The 20,076-nt window shown below is 34.8% G+C and overlaps 1 long non-coding RNA gene across 3 annotated transcripts in view; it reads right to left on the reverse strand.

Annotated features, from left to right (window-relative positions):
* Positions 1-2,972: 2,972 nt before the first annotated feature.
* Positions 2,973-20,076, reverse strand: part of LOC140689971 (uncharacterized) — a 45,633-nt gene continuing 28,529 nt past the window's right edge. Inside the window, exons 2-5 of one of the 3 annotated variants that reach the window (XR_012065119.1) lie at positions 16,174-16,330; positions 6,134-6,468; positions 4,594-4,696; positions 2,973-3,260 (exon numbers count right to left, since the gene is read on the reverse strand). This is a non-coding gene — a long non-coding RNA (uncharacterized lncRNA). Of the gene's footprint in view, positions 3,261-4,593; positions 4,697-6,133; positions 6,469-16,173; positions 16,390-20,076 lie in introns of all 3 variants that reach the window. The other 2 variants (XR_012065118.1, XR_012065117.1) reach the window with 2 other exon arrangements.

Consider the following 20,076-nt stretch of genomic DNA (forward strand, 5'->3'; position numbering starts at 1 on the left):
CCATATCAACCACACACTTTAAAGCAAAAGGGCTTTACAATATCTTCCTGAGTTTCAGTTCAGTGTATTGCTGGAGAGAGCCTAAATTTAGGCTTGAGAATATACACATGTTTTGGGGAATTTGGTGTGAGACTGGAATCTAGCATTTTGGGTTATTGGATCAGCTATGCTAGTATGATCCCTTTGGGAAATAATTTACCCCTAAAATGACTCATATTTTGCACTTATAAAATTACTTATATCGATTAGATTAACTCTGAAGTCATTCTGAACTTTAAGCTTTTTTGAAAATAGCTTAGAAATGGGAAAACAGAAAAATATCTTACAGAAAACTTGGCTTCCATTGTAAACTTGCATACAGATTAATTAGCAAACATATGCTTTAGGCCTGCTTCTGTTCAGGACTTCAGGTCCTGATTTCAGCCTTCTTTTTTTCTTTAAATGTGCACATTTTGCTTAGCATTTGCTTTCAGTGCTTAATTAAATTATTTATCTAAATATAAATATTCTAGGCAATGTTACAATCTTGTGGTTCTTAATTGAAGGTAGTTTTTCCTCCTCACCTCCTAGAAAACATTTGGCACTGTCTGGAGACATTTTTGTCCGTCACAGCTGAGCAAGGGGCATTGCCACTGGCATTGGATGGACAGAGGCCAGGGACGCTACTTGGCGTCCTGCATTTCACGTGCTGGACTCCCACAACAAAGAATTACTCAGTCCAGAATATCAACAGTGATACCGTTGAAAAGCCCTGATTTAAGGGCACTCTGAATTCACAACTTGTTGCATTTGGAAGAGGCTGGATTTGTCATTCTTTTTCATCTTTCATGCAAAGATTTTTTGACTAAAGCGATATGTGTTTTAAAAGGATGAGATGTTAAAGTAAATGGAATCATAATATGAGAGATTTGTGTTTTTCTAAAATCATCATCTTGCTTAGACCTTCTTGAAAAAAAATGAGCTATATTCATAAGATAGCTGCTAGAGGGAAAAAGAGTGCATGCACTCTGAGCACCAGTGTGATCTTTGGTGACACCACAGAGTGACTTTAGCTGACATACAAACGGTAAACACTAGACTTGGGCCTTAGTCCAGTGGTCTATTAGATATATACATTTGATACTCCTCTTTATCTGGAATCAATGAAAGCATCTGAATGCCTACCAAAACATTCTGGAGAATAAATTTCATTTTGTTCCACATCTAAATTCTCATAGAATAGGAACAATTGATTGAACGATTTTTTTTATTAATATGAAGAGTATTAGTTATGTTCAGGTTTTCCAGAGTAATTCCAATCTAGTAATAAGTCTTACTTTGAACTGACTTCATTGATATATATCAATGCTACCATTTTTTTATACCTGTTTATTTTGTACTTTAGTGCCTTTGTTTTGTCTCTCAGCTTTAAAAAAATCCCCAAGTGTAGGACCCATATCCAGTGTTCCTCCCTTAAAATGCAAAAGATCTTGAAAACCATAATGCTAAACATAACACAGATTTACTGCTGAGAAAACAAATTCTTGGTTCTTATTATTAGCCTTGGGAAACACAAAAAGTTATCCTTCCTTTAATGACTTACATAGTGAACATTTAAATATATAAATATTACTTGGTCCTTGCAGCAGAAAAATTGGATAGCTAAAGTCTACTTTTTTTTTTTTACTAAATCTGGATACATATTAAAAATTACTACAAATATACTCCCCTCTCTTTTTTGAACCTGCCAAAAAAAAAAAAACTTAGTCCATGTAATGTAATGGAATATATACTTTTTTTTGAAAAAGCATAACAGATGAGATAATTATAGATAACACTGCATAAAAATTTAGAATTCTCATGGGTGTAATTTGGAGTAATTAAAAAACAAAGTGTACTAGTACCTTGGCACTATGAAAAGATAAATGAAAAACTCTTTAGTCAAATCATAACCTCTAATTGCCCGGAGATTTGGGTAGTGAATATCTGCTATGGTTGATCACAGGAAGGACCACTTTATGCTTCAAGGCATAATTTCCAAAAGATTTAGCATACTCAACCTTGATCACTTTGTTGAATTACATAATTAATTTATGACATCATCAGTATAAAGAGAATCATTCATTCTAATGGGCAGGCTTGAAAGTGAATCCAAATTTTACCTGGAAATCAAATGAAAATTAGAGAGGTCTGTTTATATTATTTGGGGCATTATATTTACCAGGAGAAGCACCACCCATGATAAGTATATAAGGTTTCAGGGAAGCCCCTTTGTCTTCATCCATTCTTTATTTCATTCAGTTTATTGCTAACAGATCATTCCACAAATATGCTAAGACTTCTCCGTGCATTGTGGCTGCAACCAAAAAACAATAAATATTGGTTTCCTGTATTCTTGTAGAATGTATTTTAGGGAGAGACGATATAGTTAAGCAGTAACCAAAAATAACAATTAAATCACCCTGTGATGAAATCTACAAAAGTAATGAATGAGGTGAAGTGAATGAAAATGTCTTTGAGGGATAGTTTTAAGTAAAATAGTCAGAAATTTCTGAAGCGGTGATATTTGAGTTGAGACTTGAGAAATGTGAAATGTGAGCAGAAGAGCTCTCCATGCAGGAGGAACAGCAAAGATGTAAAGATCCTGATGCAAAAGTGGGCTTGACGTATTGGGTGCGATGAATGGAGGCCAGTGTACCAGAAGAAAGTCAATCAACAGAAATAGAAGAGATGAGTGTGAAGAAATAGGCAGGGACAGTTTCATAATGCATTGTGAGTACTTGTGCAACTTGAGAAGATGGAGGGGAGAAGACAATGGGGAATTGTTTTGTGGGTATAAAGTTACAAGATGAATAGGTTCTAAAGATGTGCTGTACATCAAAGAGCTTACAGTTAACAATACCATGATGTGCATTTAAAAATGTGCTAAGAAGGCAGAGCTCATGCAAAATGTTCTTACCACACACACACAAAAAGCAAGGAGACACAGGAAATCTTCTGGAGGTGATGGATAGGTTTATTACCTTGTTTGTGGTGAGGATATCACGGATGTATGCATATGTCCAAACTCATAAAAAATGCATATATTAGTTATGTGTAATTTTCTGTATACAAGTATAACTCAAGTTAATTAAGAAGACATAGTTAAGAATATATTAATGATTTGGGGAGGTGGTCACATTCACCAGTGACATCAGAAGATGCAAATACCTCCAGGTACTTCTGTAGTTGAAAATGGCATGATGGTTGAAGCCAAAGCCTGCACATCTTCAGCTATTGTTCTAGACAATAGAAAAGCAGAGGGGCACTAGGTAAAAAATGAGCCCTCTTCTCCTCGATTTTCAAAGGACAAACAGGTGGCAAAATGAAAAATAAAAACCAAGGTAAACATGAGTTTTATACTATGCCCCAGTTTAAACAGGTCCCCAGGATTCATCCCCAAATATCATATTTTAGTCTAGCAGGCTGAGGGAATTATTGAAGACACCATTAGCCTACTGGTTGTGCCTGGTTCTCTGTTTACCTTGTTTGGAAAACAAAATTAAATTCTAGCTTCATCAGATGATAGCCCCATCAATAAGAAGGTTGTGAACGGCAGCGGCAGAGAAAATACGGTGGGATTGATCCCTGACCCATTGCATTGGCTTCTGCAACTGTCATGCTGGTTGCTTTCCCAAATAATTTATTTATCAACCCTCTATTATTTAAAATTTAAAACTTTGATATATATATATCCTCAACTATAGTGATAACAGCAAATACAATTTCACGATTCTTACTTTTTCTGTTCTAAATTAATAGTCTCCAAATTCTGTACCATGGGATCAGGAGGAAGGGCTGCTACCATTGCAAGGATTTGAGCTCTAGAATTAAGTTCACGACAATAACAGATATTTTTGTATCTCTCTATAATTTAGAAAGGGACTACAGAACATGTTGTGTTGTGCCAGTTCCCATTATTAAAACATACCTTTCATTTATACTTATTTGCATTTTCCTACTTCATACATTTTTATTGCAACAATAGGGCCTATCCTTGTATCTCACCGAGTCTGTCCTATCAATATCAAGTCATTTTTTAACACTTTTGGATTCACCATGTTTGTTTTATAGACACATGGTAACACTGACCATACAATAGGACCAGAAAGTTTCTTATCAAAATTTTTATAAGACTATGTTCCTTAGCTGTCTGATCTGACTTTAGTCATACTCGTCTGGAATACATATTTTTACTCTCAAAACCATCTGTTAGTTTTGGTGTTTAAATATCCCTTTAAACAGATAATTTCTCAGATTTAAAGTTGCTTTTGCCATTTTTCTGTTCTTAAATGCTTCGTTCAACATACATCTATTTATTGAATCGTTAAGTCAAGGTGTTTTCAGGGGAGGGAGAGGTTCAGTCAAGACACCCCCCCCCCGCAGGAAAGGCCCTTCTGCTAGAAGTCTTGCTGCTCAGAAAATGGTAAAAGAACTGCATCCGCCCTATGTATTTTATCTTCATAAGAGACTGGCTCTTTAATGACCAATAAATTACGTGCACCCAAATTAGTTTAAAGCTTGAGACAATTGCCAGAATTTCCCATGTAGCAACATTGTCCAACTCCTACTTACTGAGAAGGTCTTCTCTCGCTGCCCCAAATACTTTCAAGGACATTCTTTCATCTTTATAGTAGATGAAAGCTGTCATTTCCTTTTTTTTCAGTGAAGAGGATGCCTGCAAGGCAAACAAAAGAGCGAAGAATACAATGAAAACAATGGACAAAATTCGGAAAACTACTATATAGAAAACAAAGAGAATACATAGAAAATAAAGATGATTTAGTCTTTCTTTTTGCAGGAAAGGCTATAAAAATGAATCATACTGCTGCAAAAATGAATCTTATCGAACCACCCATTTATTTTTACTTGCTCGTGGATATATTAACAGCAGAGAGTATACACATGCAGTTTTTCCTGAGTTTTTTAAAGGTCCTTTCACTAACTACAGCTGTAGTCAAACAAAACTTGAAATAGTGAAGGTTCAGTGTTGGTACATAAGCCACTCTCCACAGGCTTTCTACTGCGGATTTGCACTTCAGTTATCCATTTTCAGTTTTAAGAAACAGATACTTCCAGTAAGGGTAGACTGAAAATCATTGCGTTGTGCTCTAGGATTATCCCAGGTGATGGCAATGATTCCCACAATCAGTGATTTGCAGTTTGTCTCAGAAACAGTAGACACGACTTGTATCTCTCAGAGGGGTGTGTCCTTATGCTCTGCAAATAGGTGCTTCACAATCCTGATAAAGAAATCCAATCGTTCTTTAAAACAAACTCAAAAATATGATAGTAATATTCCATCAGAGGCTGTTACCACATACATTTTTAGACAGATTAAAAACCTACCTTACTTTTCCTGAAGTTCATTTGTTTCACATCTGTTTCACTGTATTGATTAAATGGGACAACACCAATAAATTTGAACAGATAAAAAAAAATAACTTTTTAAAGTACCATAAGAAATATGTGTATAAAATTGAAGGGCTATATATTTTCAGAAATTGACTTCTGAATTTCTAAGGACCATGGTTTTCACGAGCCTTGTTTTTTTATACCAAAATTACAGAATAAAAAACATTGAAAATGTATACCGTTAACACATTTGTAAGTTATTGTGGTTCATCAGTTGTTATTTTATGTCAATAAGAGAATAAACTTCTTTTAATTCAACTATCATCAATTGAAAAAGATTTTCAACATTCAAAGATGGTAAAATGTGAAAAAAATGCATCTTTGAATGAGATAAGGTCATAAAAAGTGGGGTTTACACCAAATAATTTTTAAAGCTTTTGAAAAATTTCCTTTTTAAAATACCTTATTGCAATTGGAACCATAGTAATTATAGCATTTATTGTATTTTAAGGAATTATTCTTACTTCCAGTGGGCCACTATGACACTTAGTCTCTTTCTTACATGTATTTGCATGATCATTAGCAATTGATCATTGCTTCATTGATAATTGCAACTATCAATTACAATTAATTACAAATTGATAAGCAATCTGATTTTGTAAAAAATATATTTGAATATTATTGTATTAGTTACATATTAACATGTATTAAATTATCAAGAAAATTAGTTAGTTAAAGCAACATATATTTATTATCTTACAGTGGCTGTGGCTCATGAGTCTGGACATGACTTAGCTGGGTCCACTGCTTTAGGATCCTTCAATGGTTGCAGTCAAGGTGTCTTGAGAGGGACTGAATGGTTGTTGGCAGGATTCAGTTCTTTACGGTTATTGGACTGAGTGAGGGTCCCAGTTTTTTGACGGCTCTTGGCCTTTGGCCAGGGTCAGTCTCCAGCATGGCAGCTCATTCATGCAAGCATGCAAGCAGAGAAGGCAGTAGAGAGTCTCCCAGTAAGATGTAAGTGGCAATCTTTGAAATGAACATCACTTCACCTTTCCTGTATTGTATTGGTTAGAAGCAGGTCACTAGGCCAGCCTACATTCAAGAAGAAGAAGAATGGATGTGAATAGTAAGAAGAAATCATTGTGAACCATTTAGATGTATACCTACCACAATTGTTAAAAAGAAATCTGCTCTAAAAAATAGGAGACAAGAATTTAACAATTTTTTAATAATCCTGTTTATTCTCTCTCATATAACTGTGTTCTTATTGTTTTATGTTATAAACAATCTGTTTTTAGAAGATAGTATAATAAACAAGTAAGAGAGAGAATGATTGTTTTAAAATCTGAGTGTAGCCACTTCCCAGCTGTACTGAATTAGATTTGTTACTTAACTCCTCAACCTTCTTTGATTTAGCAAGTAAATCAGATTAACACTTAATATAACCTAGTTGTAGGTATCCTGTAAGGGAAAAATAATATATTACTTTCCAAGAATTTATTGAGTGACTATAGATACAAGGATCCATTCTAGGTCCTAGGGGTGAAAATCAAAACAGTGAGTAATCTAAGATGAGAAACTATTTAAACTATATAGAAATGTGTCTGGCATATAATAGTCACCCAACCAATGCTGGCTCTGCAGAGGCCTTTGTGTGCTTTTTTGATTTTCTCTTACTGAATGCTGGTTGTCGATCCTTCAGTGACAGCAAAGGAGCAATTGTTATATTCTTAGGAGATCAGTTAAAGGGGCAGCATCCCTCTGTGTCCAGCCCTCTCACCTCAGAGCTTGCATTTCTTTACCTCTTTATCATTTCCCATCTTTGCCCCTACCCTCTAAATGCAAGCTAAGTTCAAGGCACTTAAAATCTTACTGAAGATTTGGACAAAGGAATATAAAACAACGAGGATGAGAATATTGCCAGGAAATATTTATTGATGTTAGTGGAAAGATTTCACCAGAAATAAATTAAATCAATATATAATCTCTATATTCAGGGATCATAATTCCATTTTGTAGATCTATTCAACTTTGCCATTCAGAGGAAATGTAATGTTTTATTCATAAGTGTTTTTGAAATAGAGGCCAAACATTCATATTTATAATATGAAAAAAACACATTAATATTTAAATATCTATCTCTAAATTTAATCAAATACAATTAGCATAATGGAAGCAAAAGTACAGATGACCCTAGTCAATACAATTTTTAAATGGACTATAAAATGACTGTTTATTGAAATTAAGATTAAATAATTCAATTTATATCTAAGAAGCTATTTAATGTGGTACTATTTTTCTATAGCCCAACTCATGCATCTTGAGGATTCTTTGCCTTTTTTTTCTGATTTATGTAATTAGAAATCTGATTCACAGTACTTTAAGAATGAACTTAGCATTTGTGAAAGTACCTTGCTCAATGGTTGGTGCATAACTGGTCATATAAAAGTCAATTCTCCAGAACTGTCTCAAGATAAAATTAGACCCTGCAAACAAAGATCAACTAGCTAAAAATGTCTAGTGTATGTACATTAACGTAGAATATTTCTGGGTCCCTGGCCCCCTTAAAATATACTGGTAAATTTTACTGCATTCCACTCCCTGTTCCTCTTTCTACACCCCTGCCTTGTACTATAATCATAACCAGATGTTATAGTTGAATCCTGGGATTCGTAGGGGAAGAGATGAATAGATATCTGACAGAGGCAGTGAGCAACATGATCAGTAATTCTGATGGGTGCCTGACCACAGAGGCAAAGCTAGCTGATGGCAGAATTAGGAGACTGCTGGTGGTGGTGAGCATGGCTCAAGCCAGGCTGGGGAATGTGTTTGCAGGGAGAGATCTCATAGGGAAGAGCAGAAATCAGCTCACATAGCCTCCTGGTTGTGGCACATGGTCTTTTGGATTCCTGTTTTTCCTGTTGCAAATTAGCTGGTCAGTCCCTAAAAACCTACACTGTAGTCATTTGAGGGGTAATCATTTTGGTAGATGGTCCCAGAGTTGTGCTGGCCTCTAGCAGTGTCCTGTGGTAATCTGCTGCTGAAGTAAGTCTGTGGTCCTGTTTTCTCATCCTTTCATCTCTGCCATCCAATTTTTGTTCTGGGTCTGTTGGTTCACAACCTTGGGAGTTTACCAGGTGTGATTTCAAACTGGCCTCCATACACGGAGGGCAAGCAGGGACCAAAGAAAAGCAGATCACTCCAAAGTGGTAGGTAATGGTTTTCATAAGGAAGGGATCTGACATACGAGGCTTGTCTTGGGCAGCCCACAAGATGAGTAGATCTCCGCTCCTGACCTCCAGAGTCTTAAGAGTTTGTAGAATTATAAGTTTTATATGCCTTAAGAGTGTTTCAGTGATATATGCCGTCCAGATGGTCTTAAAAACACATTGCTCTTTCAAGGATATGTCCTTGAAGTAGCTCCTAGTGCAGGAACAGTGGACATAAGGTACAGTCCAAGGACAGGGTAGAGAGTAAGGAGTCACTGATTGCCTAGGTCCAGCTCCTGGGCCAGCCTGGTCAAAACCTGTGTCACATTTTCCTGATGACTTCCTCCAGCAGGTTCTGGAGTTGCTTCCTCACAACGTGCTTAATTATGTGGGGCTCTGTGAGGCTAAATGCACTCATTGGTCATTTTTAACCTACCACCCAGTCTGCGCTCCCGACTTTTCCTCCCCACCCTCAGCCAAGCCTCAAGGATGTTGGCTAGAGGTATACAAGAAGAAGAAAGTGCCAGGAGCCAGGGGACTGATGCAATTTGACCACTGGCCAGTCTGTTTTCTATTTTTGAGAGCCCTTCTTTGGAATCCATAGTGATTTCTCCTTTTCCTGTGGTATGATAATTCGCCTACACTTTATCCTTGGTTCCCTCCATACTGAGGTTCTTAGTAAAGCTTTACACACTTAACAATTACTGACTTTCAAGGCACTTATTCTACAAATGCCTGTGCTTTTGCTTAAGCAAATACAATGTAAAATTTCATGCTAAGTAATCACAATCTTACTCTGTCCAGATCAATACGCAAAGCCTCTAGCCCAAAAAATCATGTTAAATCAGTCGGGGTGTAGCAATGAGAAACGTGTAATGGGAATTTTTAATGCACACATTTTAGTAACTTTAAAAATGCTGCTCATTCAGTTTATAATGTTAATATCTCTGATGAATTTTAAGCTTATTTAGAAGGATATTGTACCTTTAAATCCTGATTATCACAGTATCTGATTTATACTAAGTATTAAAAAGGTGTTCATTCAATTGGTTAGTTAAATGAAAGGGTGGTAAAAATTTTAATGATTTCTTTTCACTGAGAGATTGGAATAATACAATTTGAACTATTATGTCATATTTAGAAATCTTTCGCTAAAATATTCCAAACATAAGGGCATCAAGCCATTAAAGTGCAACATATATGGTATTGACAAAGTAAGAAAAGTCAAGAGAGATGGCTCAGTTTGCTAACAGAATCCATTACTGTTCCATGTCTTTTCTCATTACCACTGGTTTAAAATGGGATAATTGTTTGCAATCTATTCTATTTTATAAGAATGTGTTTATATTAGTATTACAAAAATACAAACTATCACCTCACATACAGCTTAATGTCCTTTCTCCTAATAGTAACATTTCTTGTCGAAGTATTTTCAATAGCAAACTGGCAATTCAAAACATTATCAGGAAGATAAAAATCTCCATTTGATATTATCAAGTAAAAAACAAATGAACAAAAATAGAGGACTTGCTTAAAAAATATGAAATTATCTTTGGAACAGCACTGAGTAACTTTTTATCAACAGATAATATTCAATATTTAGGTCAGGCTATGAGATCAAATATTTAAAGTATTAAAATGCTTTTATGAAAATCATCACAGAATATTTGCCTTTGCTTCAATATGAGCAAAACTTTCACTTGTATGCTCTTAGATGAAAAGTCCTTCCCAGCTCTGTGACTGATACATAATTAAACTTCCTTTGAAAAGTCATTTACTTGACTTTTTGGAATACAATTATGAAAGGTAAAATTAATGGCCATCCCTTGACAATAAAGTGTAAAGTACAACATGTAGAATTTCAACGCATAGCTCTTGCATTTCTCTGGGATTTACAAGGGATTGTTGAAAAGCTTAGCATGTAAGTCCTAAAAATATTATTCCTTATTTATAATTTACATTAGAAATTTGTGTGTGAGTAAAGTAGGAACAACAGAAGCCTGGTGGTATCTTTCATAACTTTTGTTCTTATAAATAATGCAACTCTGTTGAGTTCATTTCCTTAGTTGGCTGTCCCTAAAGTGTGCCCTTCCCTATTTTTGTTCTAGTCCATCAGATGCTTGCAAATCAAAAATCCCTTTGAGAATAACTCTCCCACCTTTGTGTCCATCTCCAAGGGAGATGTAATCTTACTTCAGTCATCTAATTAGCAGTAGGAGTCTCTGTGCTGCAGGCGGCAACATCAGCACAAGTGTGATGAGCCAGTGTGCTGACATCAATGAACACTTTATTAAATTACACACTCCTCTAAGCAGGCACAGGCTTTCAGAGCCCTCATATTTTATGCACTGTTGCACTGACTCCCTGCTTTCTGAAACTGTGAGTATCCGGGCCAAGCTGAAGATATGAAGTCCTGATGAGATTACAGAGATTTTTTTTTTCAAAAGATACTTGGCATACTCTTAGGTATTAGGTTTAGTCTGTGGGTTTTTTTTTTTTTTTTTGACAACTGATAACTAGCTGGAGTTTTAAAGAACAACAGGAAACCAGATTTGGCATATAATTTAGGGCATCTTTTTCTTTGGAACACCAATGTGTCAGAGTGAAATAAAGGATTCACTGATCTGAAAAAAAATTCAAAATGATAATCTTTTTCTGGATACTGCATACTTAGATGTATACCTAGTATGCAGTAGCTTTTGTTTCCTGAATAGTTTATAAAAGTACACACTCTTAAATGCTTTTAATTACTAAAGTATTTAATATTAATAAAGGAAAGTGCAATGGAGATAAATATCCTTTTTAATAAAGGACGTTTATAATTACATTTATCTTTTTTGTATACAGCCATCTTGACAGGTGTGAGGTGAGATTTCAGTTGTGGTTTTGATTTGCATTTCCCTGATGTTTACTGATGTTGAGCATCTTTTTAGGTACCTGTTGGCCAGTCTTATTGAGAAATAATTGACATACATCACTGTATAAGTTTAAAGTGTGCACCATGATGGTTTGATTTACATATAGTATGAAATGATTACCACAATAGGTAACCCTAATCCATCATCTCATATAGATACAATAAAAAGAACAGAAAAAATATTCTCCTTGGAATACTACTCTCTTAATAGCTTTCGTATGCATCATACGGCAGTGCTAACTATAGTCATTGTGTTGTGTGTTACAATCCTCTTCAGTTTTGTTTTCTCCCTCTTGTATTGGTGTTGATCATTTTCCAGTCAGGGTAATGTCATCCTAAAATGTATTGGAAATTATTCTTCTAGTCTTGCACTTCCTGAAATACTTTGTGTAGGACTGGTAAATGTCTTAAATATTTGCGCAAATTTGCCAGTGAAACTGTCTGGCTCTTGGAGCATTCTTTAGTGGCGGTTAACTATAGATCCAATCTTTTAAATATTTATGGAACTATTGATGTTATCTTTTTCTTCTTGACTGAGATTGGTTGTTTAAGTGTTTCGTGGAATTTGTCTGTTTCACTTAGGTTTTTGAATTAATGAGCATGGAACTTTTAGAAATAGCTCTTTAATAATCTTTTTAATATCAATATCTATATCTATATCGATATCAACATAGATATCGATGTAGATGTAAGTATACACACATGTACACCTTGACACCTTGACTGCTTGGTTTGCATTGGAGTCCAAGTTGAACGGAACAGTCTTTACAACTAATGCTAAGGAGGGCAGACGCCGATAGCTCTAGCTGTACAAAGTCCTGTACTTGCTTATCACGCTGTGTCTTCTGCTCCTCTGGATATACCACAGAATTTTTATTTATTCCTCTGTGGTTTTCTTACTCCTATTTAAAAAAAATTGAAATTGGCTAGGTTTTAGGGTTTCATTACTGAATGAAATTGCAATAATTCAGGATAAGTTATGAGAATGATTAAAGGGTTAACCTTAAAAGGGCGAATACACCTATTTACAAAAGAAATCAGGAGAAATGTTGAATGAATGCAGGAGGCTCTCATTTTAGATAATTATTACTTGAGACATGTCACTCCTTTATTCTTATTCCAGAGCTGATCTATGAGAGAAAGAAAGTGAGAAAATACAATCTAAATAAACTCTTAACTTCTTTTCTATATCCCACTCCTACATCCTCATCTCTATGTATCTGGAATTCCATCTCCCTCAGTGATGGTAAAAGCAAAAAAAAACTTAAGATGCTTTCAAATGGAAATGCATGCTATATAATACTGCTTTTGATTAATTCAGTCCATCAACACACATACACACCCCATAAAGCAATAAAAGGATGTGTTTCACCAAGATGCAGAATGCCTTCTTAGAAGAATGGTTAAAAAGTCAGGATATAACACCATGTAGTAAGTATCCCCTTGAAGAAAATCAGAAGGTATCAGGGATGTGTAGACAGGGGTATAGACAGGAGGTGTATCAGTTATCCAAGGGAGCTAGGAAATGCTGAGCAGTGCTCTTCCTGAAATAATATTTTGCAATTAACTGAGTGGATGGTATTTTATGGATTGAGTCTTAATGGTCCATTTCTGAGGTACTACTTTTTTCTTGCATCAATCTTAACCCACTAAATTCTCACTGAAATGAGTCCTTCTGGTTCCCACAGTGATTGTGACTAAACATATGTCAGGTCTATAATTGTTTCAAGGGCCAATGCATAACCTCTTTTAATGTCCAAAAGCTTACGAATCTGACTACCTTCAGTAAGTATAGGTTTCTGTTGTAGTGATTTTTCACACTGGATTTGGGTACCCAATGATTCAGTGAAGCAGATTTATCAACCTTAATACTTTCTAAAGGTTAAAAATAATTACATAATAATTTCCCCATTGATTTTGTACCACAAAAAATAGTCATATACACATATAAGAAAACCAAGATTTTCTAAAGTGAGTGGTCATGAAACTTACTATGTTAAAGATTGCATGCTGTATTTCATTTAGAATTCCAAGAAGCCGTTGGTAGTGGTAGAGCCAGGATCTGGGTGTGGGTAGTGAGAATATGGGCAGAAACCAGCAAATGTAACCATACTTTTAAAGGAAACTTTTAAAATCCCATTTTTATTAACTAATTCACAATCTTAACAAATTCCAGTTCTCCTTCCAGAGACATAATTCCTTAAAAAGGAAAAATTAGCTACAGAATCTTTCTTCTCAAGGGGACGTGAATATCAAATTTATACACAAACTTCAACATGTTAATGGTATGCTTCAAGTCAAAAGCAATGTATGGAATTTACATGTCTAAATACATTATTAATAACATTTTAAATAAATATTCTTTACCCAGGATCTTACTGTATATGTCCCAATACTTCTGTGGTCCATAGTTCACACATTTCCTGCAGTGTCAGAAATCCCCCATTCCCCATGGGTCTATCTTATTTGTGCTCAGCACTGGAAACTAGCCAGGATGTCTTCTAGATAAGAGCATTAAAGTGTAAGTTTTAATCATAATAACATCTATTCATTATTAAATTATGCAGGACATTTCAGAACAGTGCAAGGGGAATCTGGTGACCTGAGTTTCTTCTTATGACACTAACTGTTTGAGACCGAGCATGCCACAAAACATTACTCTTGACACTGTTTCCATATCTGTCAGCTTAAGTTATAGGAGGAAAAGACTATTTCTAAAGCTCAGTTTAAAAGTACTTGATGATATGTTTGCTGCTAAGGTCAGGGCTGGTTTCTCCATTAGGCAGAGTTCGCTCTGAGCTTAGGACCCTCATTATTTTTTAGGGAGGATCCCATGAAAATGTTAGTCTTTTTAAATCAGAGGAAAAAGTTGAATTTTTAGGTCAAAAACAATGTTTTAATATGTAGTATTAATATACGTGTCTTTATATGAATGTAGTTGTGAAATATATTTTCTAGTATTTAATTAACATGAAGGCAAACTGTCTAGAGCCCATAAAAGTCATAACCCAGCCCTGGTTAAGGTAGAGAAAATTGCAGCTGAAAAGTTAGAAGATTTGGACTTCACATTGTAAAAATTCCGGACCTAAATTTTGATTTGAACTTAATTGTCTTAGAATCATGTCATATAGTCAAGGTGAAATAATTTCATCCCATCAGTACACTTGCTTCTTTTTCCCCCTGAGCCTTGCACATTCTTTTCCCTGTTTATGACACACTATGTACTTCTGACCCAGTTTTCCAGTTCATGGAACATAATTCCATCCCATTGTGTTGCCATAACTCACTTATTTGCACACTTGTGCATATATGCACACACAACATGCACGCATGTGCACACACAGTGGCACCCAGTCTCCTCTTCCCTGTGTGTCAGCTGGGACATGGTATTCTCCAAAAAGATGTCCCGGACCCCCCATGTTTGGATGAGGTTCTCTTTCACCCAAACACACTGTTCACTCTTAAATGGTGTGAGCATCTTGGGTCTCACCGAAATCTGACAGCTTCCATATAGCAAAATGTAGGGCACAGAGACACTACTCCATAAGCATTGCCCAGAGAATAATTCTGAACCTCAGTAGCCCCAGCTATGGTATGAAAATTCTAAACACACTCCATGGAGACATATGAAAACACACATACAAACAAACTACACATACAGACTAGTGATTTGTACCACTAGTTCATTGGGGAGCTCATTATAATATAGCTTATTACTCCCAAGTATTTATAAAACCAATACTATGCTTTAGAGTCTATACTTAAGCATTGATACCTTTAAAATTTTTAATAAGTAAATATTAGAAAATAAAGAAATAAACCTTGTATTCTCTTTTTAGTTCAGTTGAAGACTGTGATGAAAATACTACTTAGCACTGAGCCAAACATTAGGAAAAATGGTGACAAATTATAACCTAATCACTTTCTGCCCGCAGAAGATGAAATTTAGCTAACACGATGCTATTCCAGTTGTATGTTTTAGCTATAGACACATAATTTTGGAGTTAATCCTTTTTATGTAATGAGTTTCCATGAAGAGATAACATAGGGTATCGACAAATGGGCTTTTCAGTATTGTGCAAATTCTGAAGCATAATTAGAGTTAAAAAGTAGTGCTGATAAAATTTTCTGCTTCCTTTATTTAAGCCTGTCTTATAAACGCCACAGAGCTCTGTCTGATGATCACTGTGCTTATCCTCATGTAATGACTATACTTTTAAGTATATTTTAATGGCCAATAATATATCTCCATGTTTGCACCTTTGACTAATTTTGACAAATGAGTGTCATGTATAGTTTTGCATTTGCAGGTGTAACAGCAGGAACACATTTTGCAACACCCAATTTAGTGTATATTTCACACATCCGCATGGTAGAGCAAGCTAGTGTACAGTGTTTACGCACAATTAGCACATGCGCAGGTCTTCATAGAAACAACTTTGAACGGAAATGACGTTTAACGGGTTCTTTCTTCCAGCTGCAGATTTTTTTTTCTTGATGGTCTACTACTAATGCAGTAAATGAGGAATTACACCCATCTTGGATAGGAATTCCTAATAAAACTCCCAAACTCTCTCTGTCTCTTCACTCATTGCTTTTCAGAACAGTTCAAGTCCTGGATCAAAGAAAATTGGGTACCAGATGGCTTTTATCCTAACATCTTTAACTTACCTTGAGAAGTTGCTTGCTACCGATTTCCACGTAATGAAATAAATCCAACTGCAGCAGAACAAGACTTCCAGGAAGCAGCAGGTGTAATGTCACAGCTGTATTAGCACTGCTGACTTGATCGTGGATCAAGTTACTTCTGGGACTGTCACACTCGCTGCTGAAGTTCAAAACGGCTGCTGAGAGAGTAGCAAGAACTCTCGGGCACTTTTCTTTAGCCTATTAGCAGGAATCAGAAAATGACCACACCGCGCTATGTGTCTCACTCACCAATGCTTCTTACCCCTGCCATATGCTTTATCTACCCGCTGCCCAGAATTTATATGGGTTATATTTGGTTTTGCAAATTAACACGTTAGGATGTTAGCATGTAGCATGGCTGGAGAAGTGTATTACTGGTTTATGTGCAGGTCACATTCCTGGAGAATACAATTAATTTCAAATGGTTTTGCTTGAAGGGGAATTTGAATCTGAGAGGAATAGCAAGGATCAGAGATTCTTGGAATTCTATCTGCATTGGTAAGAATCCTAGCAATGTTAGATAACTTACCTGAGACTAGGAAACCTTCGCGTTGCATATTTCATTCGACCGTGATATATTGATTGCTTGTTTGACGAATGTCTTGTGTGAGTGCTGTGATGTTGTATAAATAGAATATAAGCATAAAGTGGTATAAATGGTCCTCCACCTGTTGTGCTTTTTTAGGGAAAGGAGCCAGGTTTCCTTCTCATTGAAATATTTCAGAAAAATGATAATGTTCAACCCAGTTCAAAATGTATTTACTGAACACTTTGTGCAATCCTATGTTAGTAACTTTGGAGGCAAGGCATAGAGCCTTGTTTTAAACTTACAGTCTAAACAGAGATACATATGCAAATGCATACTTAAAATAGAATGATAAATATTCAATGTAGAATTGAATATTTTCTATGACATTAGAGCACAGTAGGTAATGTGTAATGAACTCTTGGAAAATATGATCAAGCATATGGACTCATATTCTTCGAGTCCTTAGTGTAATGCTTTGATTCAATTATCTCACATAGCGCTTTATACAAGATGCATAAAATGGTATCAGCTGTATGAAAAGGAGGTCTTTAGTATGCACTGGCTCATTTTAATTGTATAAACACACCTGAAAAATGTTCCTTTATTTCTCAATGTTGAAATTTCATTAGATTGTATTGGTGCTATGAAACTCTAAAAGGATTAAAATTCTTTATCCATAGAGGCTTGGGTTTGGTCTCAATAATCTTTAGCATTTTCTATTATGATTATAAATGGTAAAATTAAAGGGAAAAAAGCTGGTACATTAAGATTCTAATCAAAATAATCAACTGACTTGAAGAATGACTTATTTCTTTCATTAACCAAGGATGGATTGCAGCTTAATTGATTACCTGTTATTTGTGGAGATTTAATTAATAATGAGAGGTGTCGACCTGCCTGCTATACTGTATTTTGTGATCTGCTTTTCTTGGCTTCCTATAGTAAAATTGACAGGCTATAGAGAAAATAATGATAGTGATAAGTATTTCAAAATAATAATGAAGACTCTGTGATTGCAGAAATAGAATAAGGTTCAAATGTTTTAAAAGGTATGAAAAAGGAAAACAGTTTGTAGCATAAGAATATAATCACTGTAGTGTGTGCTGACTTGAATAAAACAGATTTTTCTAGTTTAAAAAAATGCAGAAAAAGATTGATTACTTAGAAAAAAATGTTCTAATCTTGCTACAATAGTCATCTTATATTTTATTTCCCCATCAGTGTACTAGGCAACATACCAGGGCTGTGAGGCAGTAAACAGGAAAAACATCATAAACCTACACTGAAGATGATTTTAAGTTTGGAAAGGTCTCCAGCTTTGCTATTCAAAGCATGTGGTCCAACTGAGCTGGCCTTACAGGGGAGCATATTAGAAATACAAAATCTTGCACCCCACCCAAGACTTGCTGATTGAAAGCACAGATGTTTAATAAAAGCCCCAGGAGATGTGAATATACATTAAAGTTTGAGAAGCACAGAAATTATGGGACTGCAGAAATGCTAAGAGGTGGTTTAGTGATTCTTAAACTTGATGTGATGTTCATATTAAATTATCTTTGAGGTTAAAAATAGGAAATGTGGTTTTGCAAGAATTTCTTGAAAGTTAAATTTATTAACTGAAAGTGACATCATCAAAATTCATTATCTTTCAGCATTTTCATTTCAGGGGATAGTTTAACTGTGGTCTCAATCCCATTGATTCCTTCTGATTATAACTCTGTTTACAATTTCAAACAAGTACAGCCCCTTTATGTAATATTTTCATATTCTAAAATTTAGCTTTTGTTTTTCACCATAAACAATTCAACGTGTTCAGAAAGATTCTTTTACAACGATATTAATTGCCTAATTCAAGAAATGTTTACCACTACACCTATATATACATAGCAACATGCTATTCACCAGTGAGAGAAGTTAAATAAAGTACAGTTACCTGGACATCTCACTGACACTTGTTAATGATCAGTCATTTTAGTTTTCATCTCTAATAATGAATGATGTTAAATATCTTCTCATGCATTTATTTTTTCCCTCTATCTTCTTAGGTAAACTCAAATATTTTCCCACCATTTTTAAATTGGGTGTTGTGTTTTTTTTTTTTTTGATGGTTGGATTTTGAGAATTCTTCATATATTCTAGATGCAAGTCTATCATCAGATATGATTTGCAATCTGTTATCGTATATTCCCGCTCAGCTATGGTGTGTCTATTTCTTCTCTTAACAATATCCAAACTCTTCAAGTTATATACATTAAATATGTGCATTTTTTTATTTCAATCATACCTCAGTAAAATGGTTACAAAAAATAAAATGATACCATTAAAATATGTCAACTATTACAAAAGATGAGCAAGTTTTGATTACTGACATCTATGAAATATTATTGAAAAGAACTTAGTAATGGAAAGCCATACAGTGTTTCATAGGTCAAAAGAGACATTGTTACTATGCTGTCAGTTTTCTTCAAGTTTATTTAAAGATTCAATGCAATCTCAATCAAAATCCTTACAGGCCTTTTTTAATACATTGCAAGGTGGTTATAAAATTTAAATGTAAAATGCAAAAAGTTCTAAAATAACCAAAAAATTTTTAAAAAGGAGACCAAAGTTGGAGGACAAACATTATCTGATTTCAAGACATAAATTATAGTCATCAGGACAGTGTGCTGTTGAAATAAAGATGGGCAAATAGATGAATGTAATAGACTAGAGAGTCCATAAATATACAGGCACAAAATATATAGACAATTGATTTTTGACAAAGGTGCAAAGGCAGTTCAGTGGAGAAAGGATGAGCTTTTCAACAAATAGTGTTGGAGCAACTGGATATTCATAAGCAAAACATAGAACTTCAATCCAGATCTTGCTCCAATACAAAGCTTGATTCAAACTGGACTATAGACCTACTTACCTGTTAAGAATTAATCTATAAAGCTTCAAAAAGAGAACATGAGAAAATACTTTTGACCTTAAGTTAGGCAAAGATGTTTAGATGTGAGACCAAAAACCCAACCTATTAAAGAAATTTATAAATCAAAATTATCACAATTAATTTTCTATTTTTTAATCTTATTGTTTGAAATGGTTTTATAAGATACTTATATAAAATCTGTTTTAAACATATTTTAATGATCTTAAATTAGTGTTAAAATTCATTCAATACCCTCCATTATTCTGGGACATAATAGCACTCAGGTGGACAAATATAATAAAACGTGTAAGTAAAATTAAATATTGTTGTTATTCTTCCTAATAATAGCAACTGTAACATCTAGGATGCATGCTATGTTCGTTTAATGAAAAAGAAGAATGTAAAAACCTCTAAAGCAGACTAACATTGTTACTATAATGAATTA

This window comes from Vicugna pacos, chromosome 3, assembly GCF_048564905.1.
Source record: "Vicugna pacos chromosome 3, VicPac4, whole genome shotgun sequence".
NCBI classification, from domain to species: domain Eukaryota; kingdom Metazoa; phylum Chordata; class Mammalia; order Artiodactyla; family Camelidae; genus Vicugna; species Vicugna pacos.